General features: G+C 41.4%; 1 long non-coding RNA gene across 4 annotated transcripts in view; it reads right to left on the bottom strand.

Moving 5' to 3' along the window:
• The window catches only part of LOC143651882 (uncharacterized), a 103,580-nt gene that overhangs the window by 47,150 nt on the left and 38,428 nt on the right, over window positions 1–18,002 (bottom strand). Inside the window, exon 1 of one of the 4 annotated variants that reach the window (XR_013160307.1) lies at window positions 17,817–17,875. The exons of the other annotated variants lie outside the window; for them this stretch is intronic. This is a non-coding gene — a long non-coding RNA (uncharacterized LOC143651882). Of the gene's footprint in view, window positions 1–17,816; window positions 17,876–18,002 lie in introns of those variants that run through there. 4 annotated transcript variants of the gene reach the window in all.

The following is an 18,002-nucleotide window of genomic DNA, read 5'->3' as shown; positions in this document are numbered from 1 at the left end:
TTCAAAAAATTTTAAAACACAGCATCTCCTGATTCATTTGCAAGAAAATTAGATTGATATCAGAGAATGCAGAAAGGCATTGGTTGATTTCCACAAAAACTTTTGCGTAATTGATAGATATGATTCAACAATGAAAACCAGGAAAGTAAGGAAGGCAAGTAGTGAATACATTCATTTGAAATAAGTTTATTTTTTTCTCATTTGACAGCAATTAACACCCACTAAGAAAATAAACCAAACTTAGAAGTAAATCACAGAATGATATCACCAAGATATTAAAACATAAAAAAGCATATTCAATTACATAGTTCTCACTAAGAATATTAATGACGATAAAAAATGTACCATTAATAAATAAAATATTACTTTAAAATATTAATTGTTTATATTTATCTTATCCTTTTTATGTTTTCGTACTTATTTTTAAATTAAAATATTAGTATGGTAGTGCATTTGAATGATATAAATAAATGCATACACATTTTAGGGAATGGCTTCCTTTTTTTTTTTTTTTTTTTTTTGATGCTGTTTGTCGGGGTCACATTTCATTATTTTTCTATGTGTGTATCCTGTTATTGCAGAACCATTTGTTGAATTTTTGTTTTTTTGTGTTGCTTGTTTGCTTTTTGGGGAAGAGCATGGACTGGGAATCGGTTCTGGGTCTCCCGCATGGCAGGCAAGAATTCTACCACTGAAGTACCCTTGCACCCCCAAATGCTTACATTTTTAACTAATAGGAAATGCAATTTAAAAAGTCAGAAGGCATTGATGGAATTTAACATATTTATAGGTCATAAACTCTGAACGGTCATTTTCTTTCATTTACTTATCATTCAGTGAACATTCATTATACACAAATATTGTTTTAATGACTGTTGATCACATGTATATTCTAAAAAGACATTTAACCTAAGGATGATGGGATCCTGTTGGCAATATGCAAAAATAATAATGGCTCATCCCCTTTAGAAAGAAGAAAAAAGCTATCTTCTAGGCTGGTATAAGTGGTTGTGCTATAGAACCCAGGTAGGTTAGATAGGGAAGGAGGGAGGGGGAAGTGACCCTAAACCCCATAACAAAAAGTTCCTTTTAGTGCTCACACACCTACTCAGCCCCTACATGTCTAGCCCTCACTCAGGTAAGCACCTGTAAAGAACCAATGAAAAGTGCATCTCTTCACTCCCTTATTTGCATAGCCAGAGGAGGAAAGGCCCTCCAAGTCCTTATAATGCAAAGATCCTGGCTTCAAAGGGCTTTTCTTCCTTTGGAGAATGCCCACAATCATCTTTGAGCATGTACGTTCACCACGCATTGAAGTTTTGAGCATGTACGTTCACCACGCATTGAAGTTTTGAGCTGTACACACTGGCTGGTCTTCGGATTCTTTAGCTGTACACACGAACTAGTCTTCAATTCTCTCCTGCGGCTGAGTCAAGAATCCTCATGGTGTCAGTCCCTTGTCCCGGTCGGGGTCTAGACGTCTCTGAGAACTCCTGGGACTCTCTGGCATCCAGCAGAGAATTCCCAGGTCTCTTCAGCACCCAGCCCTGGATCCCCAGGGCTCACTGGCATCCAGCAGAGAACTCCTGAAGTTCTCCAGAATCGAGCTTGTTAAGCTATTTGGCTGTACACACTGACTAGTCCTTGAATTCTTTCCTACAACTGAGTCAAGAGCACTTATGGTGCCAGTCCTTGGTTGAAGTCTAGATTTCTCCTGGGGCTGTCCAGCTTCAGCTTAGTGACCACAAAGGGACTCCATAGCACCTCCTACAGGTGAGAAAATTGTTCTCCACCTTTGTCCTCTCCTCTGACCACAGAACATAATCTTACCCAGCTCATTTAACCGTGGGTCCCCTCCCACTTGGAGGGTGGTGGAGGACCAGTTCCTTGCACCATGCAGATTCAAGTGTTAAATGAGTAATCGTTGACCCCATTTGTTGGGCCTTGGAGGAGCTCTCCAGGTTTTGTAGAAGTTTGCTGGCCCATCTATGTGCTATGTCTGGGTCTCTCTCCTTACCACCTTTGCACTCTTTGAAAAATTAGTACTCTCTGTATCCTATTTAAAAGCTTGATTTTGTAATTACTATAAATAAGCTTGGACATTAGAAAGAAACCACCCTTGGAATTTCCCTGGGGCTGTAGAAAGGTTTTCTTGGGAAAAAAGCAGGGACCTTTTTTAATCATCTGGGTCACAGCTTTAAATGAAAGAGTTCTAGCAGTTGGAGGAAGTTAAAAGAAGGATGCAGGAGCTCACATACACCAGGTCTCATGCTGTCGGTCTCACCTATCGCTGGCCCTCAGGGCCTCTTAAAACCTTGGCTGAATATGAATGAACCAGCTAAAGGGGTAAGGGTTCCATGCAGAAAGACGGGGAAGGTACAGGCATGGTTTAAAAATTTCAAGTCAAAGTACAAGGGAATTCAGTCATCTCGTGGGGCCCCACTGTCCCACTCATAACTCTGAGAGGGGCTCTGCTTCCTGTGGCGATTACAGGACAGAATGTTTTTACCCCAAGACATGGATGTTGCATTTACAGTGTTTAAATAACTTTTTCAATAGTCACATGTTTCTTTAGGCACCTCCTACTTTGCCATCAGGACTCTGTCTGTTCAGAGACCTGATTTATAATTATCATTTATATAGCATCAGAGTTCCACTTTTTGTGAAGCACAGTCCTTCCATAACCATCTATACTGTCTAGAGAACTACCCAAATACCTTCAACTCCTTTCAGAGTTGAGTTCTGCCTATATTAAGGACGTTCCTGTGGTCCTACTTACAAGCCCTGGGGACGACCGGGCAAGGGTGCATCTAGGGAAGGCCCAGAGATCGCTTCTACTGGCTGCTCAAACCAACCTGGGATGCTGGGTCTGGGACCAGGCCCAAAGCATGAGCCTCTCACAGAAGCTCAATTGGGAGCCTTGCCTGAAGATTTCTACTCTCTCAACCGGGAAACTTCAGTGAAGACTCCCACTTCTTAATGCCCCCTCCTTTCCTATCCTCTCTTTCTCTCCTTCTCATAGGCAGAAACACAACCAGCTGAATAACAAAACATCTTCTAGTTCCACCAACTCTCCTCTTGGATGCCTCCTGAAACACTGGAACACTTTCCAGCTAGACAGCCTAAAGAACGCTTGCCAACTAGATAGCCTGAAGCAAAAAAAAATTGTCTTCTGCAACACAGCCTAGCCCCAGTATAAACTAGTCTCTATGACCAATTTAGCCCAATATAAACAGAAGCTAGGGTATTAGTTTACCGAAGAATGTCAGTGCCTTTCACTCTTTGAGCCTAAGCTGGGGAGACACCCATATTGTTATGTCCACCAGCTACACCCCAGAAGAAAAACCTGAGTATGGACAGAAACCTAAGCCCATGCAGACAACCTAGCAGTGATCCAGTTGAACCCATATCCTGTAGGAGCCATTGTAGTCCCTAATAACAACCCCAAGGGGAACTATCAATGAGGGCAAGCAATTTTAAGACACTGAGACCATATGATTTCCTGTCTTGTAGGAGAAATGAAAAAAATGCACCATTAAATCAGTAAATTATGATAAAATTAGAGGGGTAACCCAAGGGAAAAATAAGAACCCTGCTCTATTCCAGTGTCGCTTAGAAGAAACCTTTAAGAAATATACCAAAATAGACCCTAACTCCCAGAAAGGGAAAATGTTATTAAGGACTCACTTTATTAGCCAATCATGCACAGATATTCAGAGAAAATTGCTGAAAATGGTTATGGGACCACAAACTCTTTAATGAAATGCTAGACACTGCCATTAGTGTTTTCAATAATAGAGACAGAGCTGAAGAACTGGAGAAAGCCCAGCAAGATCGGTAACAGGACTCAGGGACAGGCTCGTTTAATAGCAGTGGCTGTAAGCAGCATCCTGCACCCTCAGGGTAACCCCAAAGACCAAATGGGATGGAAAGGCAGCTGTTTCAAATATGGGAAGGTGGGGTATTGGAGCAAAGAGGACCCTGGCCTGGACAAGCAACCAGGACCTTGTCCTCAATGCAAAAAGGAAGGTCACTGGAAAAAGGAATGTCTTCAGCTCCAAAGGGAGAAGTGGAGAGATCCCACATCAGTGATGGTCTTGAGTGAAGACTCAAGGGCCCTGAGGTCCCAATCACCTCCCACTTCTTAGTTAGCCATTACCACAGAGGACCCTTGGGTTACCCTTGATATAGCAGGTAGGATTATTGACTTGGTAATTCATACGGGAGCCACTTACTCTGTCCTTAGCTGTCACTCTGAAACTTTGTCCTCATAAGCTTGCACTGTGGTGGGAATTGATGGTAACTCAAAAACCCACCAGTTCACATCACCCTTAAGTTGCAGGTTAAGAAATGTTTTTGTAAGCCATGAGTTCCTAATACCCTGGATGCCCAACTCCTGTACTAAGCAATGATCTTTTATAAGCCCTAAGCTTTATATATATCCTCTACCTTCCTTTTGCTCACATGAAGACTCATCATTACCTTACATTTGTCCAGCATGCAGTTAATCCCTGGCCTGCTGAATATGTGTCCCTCGTTGTAGGTAGTCTGGGATGTGACCCACTAATATGACACTCTGGACCTCTGCCCACCTATTTACTGCAATTACACCTTTTAAATCACTGAGGACCCCCATTCCTGTCACTATCACTATCATGACAAGGGGCATATACCCACCGTCTCTAAGTTCCCAGGGAAAATTTCACTCCTAAAGAAAAATATCACTCCCAGGGGGAACTACCTAGTTCTGTCAAGGTCAGCCGGAGGACAAATGCAAATTCCTTGTGTTTTCTTAAGACTTTGTCCAATGCTTATATCAAACTCTCTGACCACCTCACAGGAACACCAGGAATAGTTTGGGAGAGAAATCGAGGCATCATGTTTGATTTTAACAATAACTCTCTAAGATGCTGTTTTTCAGCATGCATGGGTCACCCACTAGTAAATCAAACCGTGGGTGGCCACAGCAGCAATCAGTGGAGCATTATCTGGGACATTTGCTGTCTCTCTAGACCCTGATCAGGGAGTATTCCTTTGTAGGCATAAAACCTACTTTAGCTTACCACCATGATGGTCAGGGACATGCCCCTTAGTATATATGTCCCCAGCACTCAAACTAAAAAGTAGAAATGAATGTTTTCACCCTTAATTTCCCAATCTGTCATCCCAAATCATAATGAAAGTGGTACAGTTTCTAGTCCCACTCCTACCTACTATCAGGATTGGGGGCACTGTAGTTACTGGAGCTGCAGGACTAGCCCATGAAGAGTGGCTCCACAATCTCTTGCTTGAACTATCTACCAGCATCAAATGAACAGCTTCCACCTAAAACCTTCTCCATTATCAAGTAAATTCATTAATAGGCATCGTCCTCCAGAACAGCAGCCTATTAAGGAACATGCACATTGCTGGGAGAAGATTGCTGTTTTTATGTTAATCAGAGCTTAAAGATAATACAGGATATTAACTCAGAGACCAGGCCACTCAATTGTCCACTGAGTCCCACAATCTTCCATTTGATTTATTTCAGTTTCTGCCACCCAAGAAAGGTGCCATTCTTTGCTCCATCCTTTTCTGTTTAATAGCACTAATCACCCTAGTTCTCAGCTTTGTGAGTTTTGGTCTCTCTCTCTCTCTCTCTCTTAGAATGCTGTACCTTGACAGTAACAGCATGTGCATTGGTACAGATTGAACACAATTGTGAGATGTTGGCAGACAGCCAAAGGGTCACACCAGAACAAGATCCAAAATCTTCATACCCTCTGTGCCAGTTTGAAGCTATTATGTACCCCAGAAAAGCCATGTCCTTTAATCTTCATTCAGTATTGCTGGGTGGAATATTTTTTATTGTTTCCATGAAGCTATCCACTCCAATTGTGGGTGGTAACTTGATTAGATGGTTTCCATGGAGATGTGTCTCTACCCGTTCAACAAGGGGTTGTTTACTGGAGCCCTTTAGGAAGGAACCATTTTGGAAAAAGCTTTAGAGTCCACACAGCCAGAGACCTTTGGATATGAAGGAAAACACCCCCTGGGGAGCTTCATGAAACAAGAAGCTAGGAGAGAAAGCTAGCAGACATCTCCATGTGCTCTCCCAGCTGAGAGAGAAACCCCAAACTTCATTGGCCTTTCTAGAGTGAAGATAACTTCTCAGTGGCTTTAATTTGGACATTTTGACGGCCTTAGAGCCGGTAAACTTGCAACTTAATAAATTCCCCTTTTTAAAAGCCATACTATTTCTGGTATATCACATTTCAGCAGCATACGTAAACACCCAGAAGAATCACTAATATGAGAGAGAAAATTCTGTTCCCATATAGGCAGGGACAACACCCACCCTGTAAGCAGGAAGCAATTACCAAAGATTGAACTCCCTCCTTCAGCACCCCTTAAGATTAAGGGATGGAAATCTCTGAGTGGAGAATGAGGCAGGCTAAATAGAGAAAGAGGGAGGGAGAAGTGACCCTAAACCCCATAGCAAAAAGTTCCTTTTGGTACTCACACCTACCCAGCCCCCACACATTTAGCCCTCAGTCAGGTTGACATCTGAAAAGAACCAATGAAAAGTGCAGCTCATCAATCCTTTATTAGCATAGCCGGGGGTGGGGGGAGTGGGAAGGGCCCCTCCTAATCCTTATAATACAGGGATCCCAGCCTCTAACTGCTTCTCCCTTGGAGAATGCCCTGGCTCATCTTCAAGTGTGTACCTTTACTATGAAAGTTTTGAGCTGTACACACTAGCTCGGCTTTGGATTCTTTGGCTGTACACACTGACTAGTCCTTGAGTTATTTTCTGTGGCTGAGTCAAGAACTTTCACAGTGTCAGCCCCTCATTGGGGTCCAGACTCCTCCAAGAATTCATGCAACTCTACGACATTCAATCTAGAACTCCTGTAGTTCTCTGGCATCAAGCTTATTGAACTATTTAGCTGTACACACTAATTCTTTCTGAGACTGAGTCAAGAACCCTCCTGGCACCAGCCCTTGGTTAAGGTCTCAATTTTTCTGAGAACTCCCAGGGCTGTCAGGCTTCAGAACACAAGACCAGATTATCCCTGCAGAGTTCTTAATAAGCACATATTACCCCTGCCCCCAGCATGGCTGACGTAGGAATGTGCACCAAGAAGAGGATGTGGTCCTATATTTCTTAACATAGCTCAGCTGGATCCCTGCTGCTGACTCATGAGGGCCATTCTCTTCAGAAGAGCAATGTAGAAAAGCTTAATGTCCTGTCAGAAATCTAGTTTGAATGTTGCTTCATTTTTTGGTTTAAGAGCTGTCTCTTTAGAGAAAGAGTTTCTTAGGAACTCTTAGCGCCAGAATAGTTCATATAAACTGCCTCTCGTTGAACCATTGCCATGGCTTCTCTAAGATAAAATTCTATTGTACATAATCAGTAGTTTAAAGAACTCCCAATGAGAAAGCTGAGTGGAAATATTTGCCCTTTATTTAAGGAGAAGTAGAAATTGCGTTTTTAGTATTAGAGAGAATCTGGGGTGGAATCATGCTTTCAGCATAGAGAAACTGGTGTTTTTTTTTCTCTCTCTTCTTAATTCTAATATCAGAAAGAAAAGTAAAAAGCGAGTGTTGAGAAAAGGGAACTGAAATACATGGGAAACCAAGTCAAAGGCAGGCTATAAATAAGGAGTGAGCTAGCAGTTGCGAGAGGCCACAAAGCTTTATAATACAAATTTAACCCACAGGGCCAGCTCCACATGTCAGCCTCAAGGCACAGTCACTGTAAGATGGAATTCATGCTAAATTAGAAAGAACATTTTAATCAGAATATGGGAATGGGAGAAGGGTTAGATTTAATGATGACAAATAAATATATGCACAGAGAAAAAAGTCTTTCTCAAAGATAAGACTTTTCTCTGAGAACAAACTACTCTTTACTACTGTTTCAAGTCAGCAATTTTTAAAGAATATCAAATCATTTATAATTTTAAAAGGTAGAAAATGAAGGATTATAAATATATTTGTGTGGACTTGGTCATTTGAATCTCAGGAAAAGCACTCAGCTAACTGTACAAAATGATAAGGCACTTACTGCCACTTGTGGCAATATATGCTAATTGCAGGAAAAGACCATGCTTTTTTTCTTTTTAATCCCAAGTTTGTGGGCGAAGATTCATTTCCCACCACCAGCTTTTTTTTTTTTTTTTTTTTTTTTTGCATGAGCAGGCACCAGGAATCAAACCCAGGTCTTCGGCATGGCAGGCGAGAACTCAGCAACTGAGCCACTGTCACACTGCCCTTAACATCACCAGCTTTTGTGTGGTCTTTTAAGGTAAATTGGAGTTTTCAAGCTATAAAGATGAAAACTAGCATCAATTGAGTCAATCAGTCATTGACAAGCATCTCCTTGGTGTGGGGAAAAGTCCACAGCCACGCTCTCATGAGGTTTAAATTCTGGTGAGAAGATGGAAGTGAATGAATGAATAAGGTGTTTTCTGATAATGCAAAGTGTCATATGAAAATAAAGCAGAGTAATGTGGGGAGTGACAAAGATAAAGTGCTCAGGGAAGGCCTCTTTGAGGGTGACATTGGAATCAAAAGACAAGACAGAATCCAGCCATGCACAGAGCTAAGAGAAGAGCATCCCAGGCAGAGGAGACAGCCAATACGAAGGATTTAAAGTGAGAGTAGGCTATTTGTTTGTAGGAAGCCAAGGAGACATTGGCCACATACTAATTCAAATAGGAATAAAGGGGCTGGATTACACAGGGCCATAAACAGTATGTGATTTGAGTTTTAGTCTAAATACAATGGGAAGTTTCAGGAAATTTTAAAATGTGGGCATGGTACCTACCACTTCTCCCTTATTTTACCCCGGATTCTGGACTGGACTTGTGATTTGCTTTGACCTCAGAATGTGGCAGAATTGACATGTTAGTGCCAAAATCTCAGTCCTAAGAGGCCCTGAAGCTTCTACCTTCACCTTCTGGGAATACTTTGCCATTAGTAAGAAAGCTGAAGCTGGACAATTAAATGGAAAACAAGTCCCGGTCAATAGCCAGCACCAAAGTGCCAGATATGGAAAGGAAGCTCATTTAAACTCTTGAGTCCCCACAGAGTTGCCAAATGATTGCAGCTGTGTGTGAGCTCAGGCAAGATCAATAGAAGAACTGTCAGGATGAGCCCAGCCCAAATTGCTGACTGAGAGAATTAGGATAAATAATAAATAGTTGTCTTAAGCCACTAAATTTTGGGGTAATTTTTTATGCAGTAATAGATAATTGAAACAGAATAAATCCCATTGTTAAAAGACAAAAAAGAAAAAATGTAAATTTTTCCCCAAACTAAGAAAATTTATACCAGGCATTTTCTGTAGAAATTGACAAGCTTGTTCTAAAATTTGTATGAAAATTCAAAACAGAATAGCATAGTAATCTTGCAAAAGAAAAACAACATTGGAAAACTTTACACTACCAGATATCAAGGCTTAGTATAAAACTACAATCATCAAATCAGTATGATAATGTCATAAGAACGGATAAATATATCAATGAAACAGAGTAGAACATACAGGAATAGACACATATTTTTAACAAAGATGCTAAAGTGAAAGATGGGAAAAAAATATTTTTGTTTGTTTAACAGATGGTATTGCAACAACTGGGTTTTCATGTAGAAAAATGAATCTGGAACCCTATTTTAAATCACACGCAAAAACATATTTCTAGGTGGATTGCAAAACCTAAACATAAAAACTAAGATTATAAAGTTTCTAGAAGAAAACACGGGGAAGCATATTCTTGACTTGGGATAAGCAAAAATTTCTCAAACACAGGAAATAACAACCATAAAATTTAAAAAAATGAGATATTGAAATTTGTCAAAATTAACATCTTTTGCTCAGAAAAAAAAAAACCAATAAGAAAATGAAAAGGCAAGGCATAGACTGGATAAAATATTCATAATATGTATGTTTTATAAAGGGCTTATATGCAAAATATATATATTAAAAAACTCCTACAACTCAACAACAAAAAGATAATCCACTTTTTAAAAACTGGGCAAAAGACTTGAATATCCAATAACAACTTGAAAAAGTCTTCAATATTATTCATCAGGGCAATGCAAAATAAAGGGAAACCATTTGAAATACACCAATTAATGAGATACCCATGAGATATTACATCATGTGCTGGTTTGAAATGATGTATGCACCCTAGAAAAGCCATGTTTTAATCCTAATCCCATTTTATAAAGGCAACCGTTTCTTCTACTTCTTATTCAGTATTGTATGTTTGAAACTGTAATTAGATCATCTCCCTGGAGATGTGATATAGGGAGTCAATCTTGATGTGATCTTGATGTGATCTTGAATGATCAAGAGTGGTTGTTAAACTGGGTTAGGTGGAGGCATGTCTCCACCCATTTGGGTTGGTCTTGATTAGTTTACTGGAATCCTATAAAAGAGGAAACATTTTGGAGAATGTGAGAGATTCAGAAAGAGATTTCTGAGAGAGCAGAGAATGACATAGCCATGAGAAGCAGAGAGTCTACCAACCAAGTGACCTTTGGAGATGAAGAAGGAAAACACCTCCTGGGAAGCTTCATGAAACAGGAAGCCAGGAGAGAAAGCTAGCAGATGACATCATGTTCACTATGTGCTCCTCCAGCTGAGAGAGAAATGCTGACTGTGTTCACCATGTGCCTTCTCACTTGAGAGAGAAACCCTGAACTTCATCAGCCTTCTTGAACCGAGGTATCTTTCCCTGGATTCCTTAGATTAGACATTTCTATAGACTTGGTTTAATTGGGACCTTTTCTCAGCCTTAGGACTGTGAATTAGCAACTTATTAAATTCCCCTTTTTAAAAGCCATTCCATTTCTTGTATATTGCTGTCATGGTCAGGTTCATGTGTCAACTTGGCCAAGTTGTGGTACCTGTTTGTCTGGTTGGGCAAGTGCTGGCCTGTCTGTTGCAATGCGGACATTTCATAGAATTAGATAATGGTCATGTCAGCTGCATCCACAGCTGATTCCATTTGTAATCAGCCAAAGGGGAGTGTCTTCTGCAATGAGTGATGCTTAATCTAATCATGGGAAGCCTTTTAAGGGGGATTCAGAAGAGACAGGCTCTTCCTGTTTCAGTTGATGAGCCTCTCCTGTGGAGTTCATCCAGACCATCCATCAGAATCATCGCCTTCACAGCCTGACCTGCAGATTTTGGACTCTGCATTCCTGCGGTCACATGAGACACTTTTATCAATTTTACATTTGCAAGTGTTCCCTGTTTATTCTGTTTCTACAGAGAACCCTAACTAATGCAGTCACTTACCGGAGTCCTTTAAGAAGGAACCATTTTGGATAAAGCTTAGAGCCAATACAGAGACCTTTGGGGATGCAGAAAGAAAATGCCCCTGGGGAAACCAGAAGCCAAGGGACCAGCAGGTGCCAGCCACTCGCCTTCCCAGATGATACACTTTCTTGTGTCAAGGTATTTTTATCTGGATGCCTTAGTTTGGACATTTTTATGGCCTTAGGACTATAAACTTATAATTTAATAAATTTTCCTTATAAAAGCCAATCCATTTCTGGTGTATTGCATTTCTGGCAGCATTAAGCAAAGTAAGACATCCCTCTCCCCCATTACCCCACACAGACCCATGCCCTTTTCTAGATGTCATGCTCTGTCTCTGGCCTCTGGGCCCTCATATAAGCTGTCCCTTCTCCCTGTGCTATACCCCACTCCTGGTACCAAATCTGTTCTAGTTTGCTAGCTGCCAAATTGCAACACACCAAAAATGGATTGGCTTTTAATAAAAGGGGAATTATTTTGTTAATTCTTCAGAGGAAAGGCAGCTAACTTTCAACTGAGATTCTTTCTTACGTGGGAAGGCATGGGATGGTCTCTACTGGTCTTCTCTCCAGGCCTCTAGGTTCCAACAGCTTTCCCCAGGGTGATTTCTTTCTGCATCTCCAAAGGCCTGGGCTGAGCTGTGAGTGCTGAGATGAGGTATGTTGAGCTGCTTGGGCTGTGCTATGTTGAGCTCTCTCATTTAAGCACCAGCCAATTAAGTCAAACATCCTTCATTGCAGCAGGCATGCCTTCTAGCCGACTGTGGATGTAATGAGCAACAGATGAGGTTCACATACCATTGGCTCATGTCCACAGCAACAGAACTAGGTGCCTTCACCTGGCCAAGTTGACACGTGAATCTAACTACCACAATTGCATTATGGCAGCTAACAAACTAGAACATGTCACATCCATCAGAATGACAAATGTTAAAAGACTAACACTAAATGATGGGGAACACATGGAGCAACTGAAACTCTCAAACATTGTTGGAGGAATTTAAAATGGTTTATCCACTTTTGAAAAATGCTTGGCAGCTTCTAATTATATCTTATGACCCAGAAACTTCACTTCCAGGTATTTACCCAAGAGAAACAAAAACGTGTCTCCAAAAAGACTGAACGATAGTATTCATAGCAATGTTATTCAGAATAGCTCCAAGTTGGTAATAACACAAATGTCCATCAACAAGAGAATGAATTTTTGAAAGATGATGTATTTATACAATAATATATTCTGCAATCCAAAGGGGACAAACTACTGATCCATGCAACAACATGAATGAATCTCAAAAGTATTGTGTTGTGCAAAAAAAGGCAGACATAGAAGAATATATTTAATGTTCTAAAACTGGCAAACTGATTTATAGTGTTTAGAAATCAGAACAGCATCGAAGGGGCAGGAAAGAGGGAACTTTCCTGTGTGATGTAAATTTTTCTTAGCTTGCTGAGGATTTGAGTTACATAATTGCACACATTTGTCAAAACATGTATTCCTCAATAAAATAAACTTTTGAAAGAAAAAAAAATCAATGATTCAATCTCAGAATAAAAGAAGAGCTAACTTAGAATAATGATTGAGACCTATTATGATAGAGTGGCAGTCCTGGTCTGAGATTCAGAATTGAATTCTAATATTATACATTTCCATCTCTAGTTGGGTAATCTTGGGCAAGCCATTTAAGTCTAATTGACCTATCATAAAATAGGAAATCAACATATATGCTCTATCTACCCCACAGAATTAAGATAGAGATTAAAGAAGAAGGTATTTGTTAGGTGTGCAAATGTAAGATTTTCTTAGGATTGAATATTTTAATTCCTAATGGATTTATCAGACATTTAGAGACTTAGGACACACTCTAATAGTATTGCTAGCCCCTGGACTTTGTGCCCCTTGCTAATAATTAACAGATTATTATTCACTTATTATGGGCTGGACCTTGTGCTAAGCATTGCATTATCTCCTTCAATCTTCACAACGTTCCTTTGAGGTAGGTGTGTTATTATGATCATTCCCATTTTATAGATGCAGAGACAGGGTTTTAGTGAGATGAATTAATCTGCTTAAGGTTGCCCAGCTAAGAAGTGACAGATGGTGGTTTGAACCCATGCTACCCACTTCCTTTTGTGCCCTTTAGGGATGATGGATCCCAGAGAAATAGGAAAAGCTACAGTACAAGTAGTAAGGAAAGTAGGGCAGTTGTTAGCAAAGAGGTAGGAGTGTCAGGGGAGCAAAACTACGATGGAGCAAAAGAAAGGGCTGAGTGTGCTGGGATTTAATAGAGCTGACAACAGAAAAGCTGTCCGGAACATCACAATTGCTGGTCATAGTTCCATGAGGTATGGCATAGCAGGATCAAAGAGAAGTTTTTTCCTGGCAGGTGTTGGAGAAAAAAAAAATCATGGGGAAGGGAGAGCCTTAGAATTATTGAAAGTGGAAAGTCACTTGCAGAAAATCATCTTATGCTCTGGAGAAAACTCTGTCAGGAAGCTTATGGCAGCCATGGACATAGGGCAGAGCCATGCTTGTGAGCAGAAGCAGGTCTTGATAAGACTAATTTCCAGCAAGAGAACCTGGCTTGTGGAAATTAGAAGATCACTGTATCAGGTTTATGTGTGAGGCTGATGAAAAAGCTAAAAGCCTGTTCAGAGTGATAAATTGGACTAAAACATGACTGTACTTTGGAGACTTACAGAGACCAGTTTTGGGAAGCCTGGGCAATGAGGGATGTTGAGTTAGCACTCTAGCATTCAGAATGGTGTGAGTTTTCAGATGTATCCACCTGTAAAATGTGTGCAGGTTGCACTGAGGAAAGCCTCAATCAGAACTGAGTAGGGGAGTTCTAGACTCCCACTTCAGCTTTTGGGGTCTGGTAATTAAGCAATGTTACTGCCCTTTGCCATGTGGAATTACCTTAGTTCTTAGACAGAGCCATAGAGGGACAAGCTGGACACGACTTGTGGTAGAACATCCACCCCTTCCTTAGTTGATAGTCAGACTCTATGAAATTCTGGGCACTTATAAGCTGACCCAACAGTGCTGAGTACAGGAGAAGGACCCACAGACCAAGACGTCTGACAGAGTCAGTCCAAATTCACCCATCTTCTACTGAAGATAGTCATGAGATGCCAAGAGCTCATCTGGGCCCTTCCCTAGGAAACATCTCTGAGAACAAAATGACTCAGACCTTCTCTCCAGATCACACACCCTTGTCAAACAACAAGGGGGTGTATCAGGAGGCAGCTGAACTGCCTGTGAACCATGAGAGCAGGGAGTTTTCCTCTTGTCCTGTAAGTCTTGTTCACAGAATGCCTCTTCTGGAGCTAGATGGGAAACTTCCATATCCTAGTTCCCTCCATGAGACAGGTACCATTCTCTCCATAAATCCCTTCTAAGATTCCATAAGATTATGGGGCTTGGGGCTCATTTTATGTTGTCTCAGCAGTCCAAAGAGACATAACTGCTGAAAAGTGGGGTCCTGGTGCCACTAATTATTACATTAGCTCCCCAGCCATTTGACCCAGACCAAACCCAGAAGTATCTTTTGCCTACCCTTGGTAATGTATGTTCCATGCTTGGGTAGTAATATGTCAACTGTATGTCCTCTTTGCCTGTGCCCCGGACGACCTCCCCCATCTATATTCAGCAGGTCTCTCAGTGACACCATATGATCTTCTCTTCTCTACCTATGTGGCATATGTTGGGAGTGACCTCCATGCCTACACCAGGCCTCTGGGGTTGAAACTCATGTCTTTTTCTCCTTTCACTGGGTTTAGGCCTATTGTCACTGGATCTGATTCCACTTGAGTGGTTTCCAGCCTCCTTTTGGCAGTAAGGCTTATATTTAGGTTTAGCTGCAAATGGGCAGACTGATGATGCAGAAACACCCCTCCTCGGGGTGGGGAGGGGGGCTCTGCTTTGTCTTCCTGACATTTTCTTTAGGAAGGAGGCAGGTGGTAAAGTCTCCCAGAGGAAAGTGCTGTCTTAATGGCCAGGTAGGGAGAGAATCATGGTGAGAGTAAAGCAGAGTGATTAGTAGCTAAAGAAAAGGTTAAAGAGATTTATATAAAAATAGAAAGAGAAGCATTAGGGGCTACATAAGCACAAACTGTCTATCTCCAAAAAAAAAATTCCTTGTATCTTTGGAACTTGGGGTATGATAGAGACGCAGTCAGTACCCACTATTAGCATAGTCCCTGACCCTCAAGAGCTTTGCTCAGTAGAAGAAATACATTTGATAGAAATTATGATGCAATGAAAAATAGAGGTTAAATTGCTCTGGGAGCCCAACACTGGACTGAAGAGGAAAAAGGGAGGTGTCTCATAAAGTGACATTGGAATTGGGTCTACAAGGATTTTATCAAGTTGAAAAAGAGGGAAAATGTTTTGTTTAAAGCAGAGAAATGGCATGAGCAAAGCTGGGGGGCACCCAATCAGGGAAGGGGGGGCAGTTTGTTGTGGCTGAAACATCTCAGATCTGGTGGAGGACTGGAAGCGGAAGGGAGAGACAAGAACACGAGGCCAGGGAGTCTGCTTTTGAAAAATATTGCATACTGCATAAAGAGATTTAGACTTTATCTTGTAGATAATGAGGGTTTAGCAAAACTGTGTAAGTAAAGGAGTGACATACATAGATGAGTTTTAGAAACGTAAGTCTATGACAATGTGGCTTAAAGGACAAGAGAAATTGAAGACAGGGAACTATTTAATGGTCCACAGAGGAAATTACAAATTTCCAAACTAAGACAGGGGCAGTGTCTGGAGTGGAAGAAATAGATTTTTGAGATTATATTTAGGAGATAGCGCCAACAAGATTTGTTGTTCAGTTGGGATTCTTAAATTGTGGAGGAGGAAAAAGAAAGCATGGCTTCAAAATTTCAACTTTGAGCAATTGGGTGGATGTTTGTGTCATTAATAAAAATCTAAAATATAGGGGAAAAATGTAGGTAGTTGGAGATATTACAAGTTCACTTTTGCCCATAATAAAAATAGCCCAGAATTCCAGGATTACAAAGTATTCCATTTTTGATGGATAAACATGTTACATACCCCACCCCCATTTCTGTCCCAGTTTTCTCTTAACCTTCACCCCAAAATCAAACTGAAGAAGTTTCAGTCCCCAGGCAAATGTGAATGTTTCTTTTATCTAAATAATTCATTCACCTAGTACCCAAAAGTAAATGTGTTTTCAAAGTCTCACAAACTTTTCAAGGCATTATTGCACTCCTTGTTCCATGAATACTGTTGGTCAGAAGGAGAGACACCTAAGGAGATGTCAACCCACTTAATACAAGAGTTGGGGTTACCAGCAAAAGAACGACCTACACAGGCTCTAATGGAAAGAGGTTTTACTCCCGTAGAGAAGAGACAGAGCAAGGTCAGCTTCACTGGTGGGTGTCAGTGCGCCACAGTCAGTGAGTCTCTATCCATCACTGGCACAGTTAAGTATTCTACACAGCCCCCTCTCTTGTGTTTGTGGGCTGTCACAGTGCAGGAACCCTATTCCCTCCCCTCCAGGGACAGCTATACCACCAGAGTATGAGCTGGAGGTTGTAAAATATGCCCACCAAAGTCAGACTATCTCCAGTGTTCACATATGCTCTGGACAATAGGGGAAGGAATGTACTAGCAGTCCCCTCATCTACCAGGGGATTGTGTTTCATCCCATCAGGCTGACACACTTAGTCCTGAACATAGGATGTATTTGTGGGTCCCGGGCTAGGACCACCTCCTACCACAAATGCAGAATTTTCTTTGTTCCTCTTCTTCCCTATGTTACATTTCCACCTCCATTGAAGTTGAGAAAGATTACAAAAGGAACAGAGTAGCCTACTAAGCACTTGTGGTAGTTAGAGTCAGGTGTCAACTTGGACAGGTGAAGGTGCCTAATTCTATTGCTGTGGACATGAGCCAATGGCATATGAACCTCATCCATTGCTGATTTCATCTGCAGTCGGCTAGGAGGCGTGCCTGCTGCAATGAATGATGTTTGATTTAATTGACTGGTGCTTAAATGAGAGAGCTCAAGATAGCACAGCCCAAGCAGCTCATCATACCTTATCTTGGCACTGGCAGCTCAGCCCAGGCCTTTAGAGATGCAGAAAGGAATCACCCCAGGGAAAGTTGTTGGAACCCAAGGCCTGGAAAGAAGGCCAGCAGAGATCGCCCTGTGCCTTCCTGTGTAAGAAACAACCTCAGCTGAAAGTTAGCTGCCTTTCCTCTGAAGAACTATACATTTTTAACTAAATAAATCCCCTTTTATTAAAGCCAATCCATCTGTGGTGTGTTGCATTCTGACATCTCGCAAACTAGGACAGCCCTCATGTGAGAGCAGTCAGGAAATGTTTGTAGGGAGCAGGGTCTCTCTGGAGTCTGTTTCCCTTGGAGCAGCAAGGAGGGGAGAGGCAAAGACTTTCTGAACACAAGAAACGGGCCTCAGGAAGAGCCTCTTTCCAGGGAGCGTGCTCCTTGGGCACCCCAATGCCAGGGAGAAGTCACTTACCCTCTTGGAGACAATATTCTTCTCTCCCCTGGAACAAACAGGCTGCCATAGGATCTAGGCCAAGGCCACAAAAATGAGAATCCAGATAGCAAGAACAATAAATTCTTCTTTCTTAGGAGGGTATTTTGCACTGATCTGTGGATCTCCTCACTTAAAAGACTCGTCTCCTCACCTGCACTAACGCCA

This window comes from Tamandua tetradactyla, chromosome 12 (assembly GCF_023851605.1).
Source record: "Tamandua tetradactyla isolate mTamTet1 chromosome 12, mTamTet1.pri, whole genome shotgun sequence".
In the NCBI taxonomy this organism is placed as follows: Eukaryota; Metazoa; Chordata; class Mammalia; order Pilosa; family Myrmecophagidae; genus Tamandua; species Tamandua tetradactyla.
This window is presented reverse-complemented; position numbering and strand designations above follow the sequence as displayed.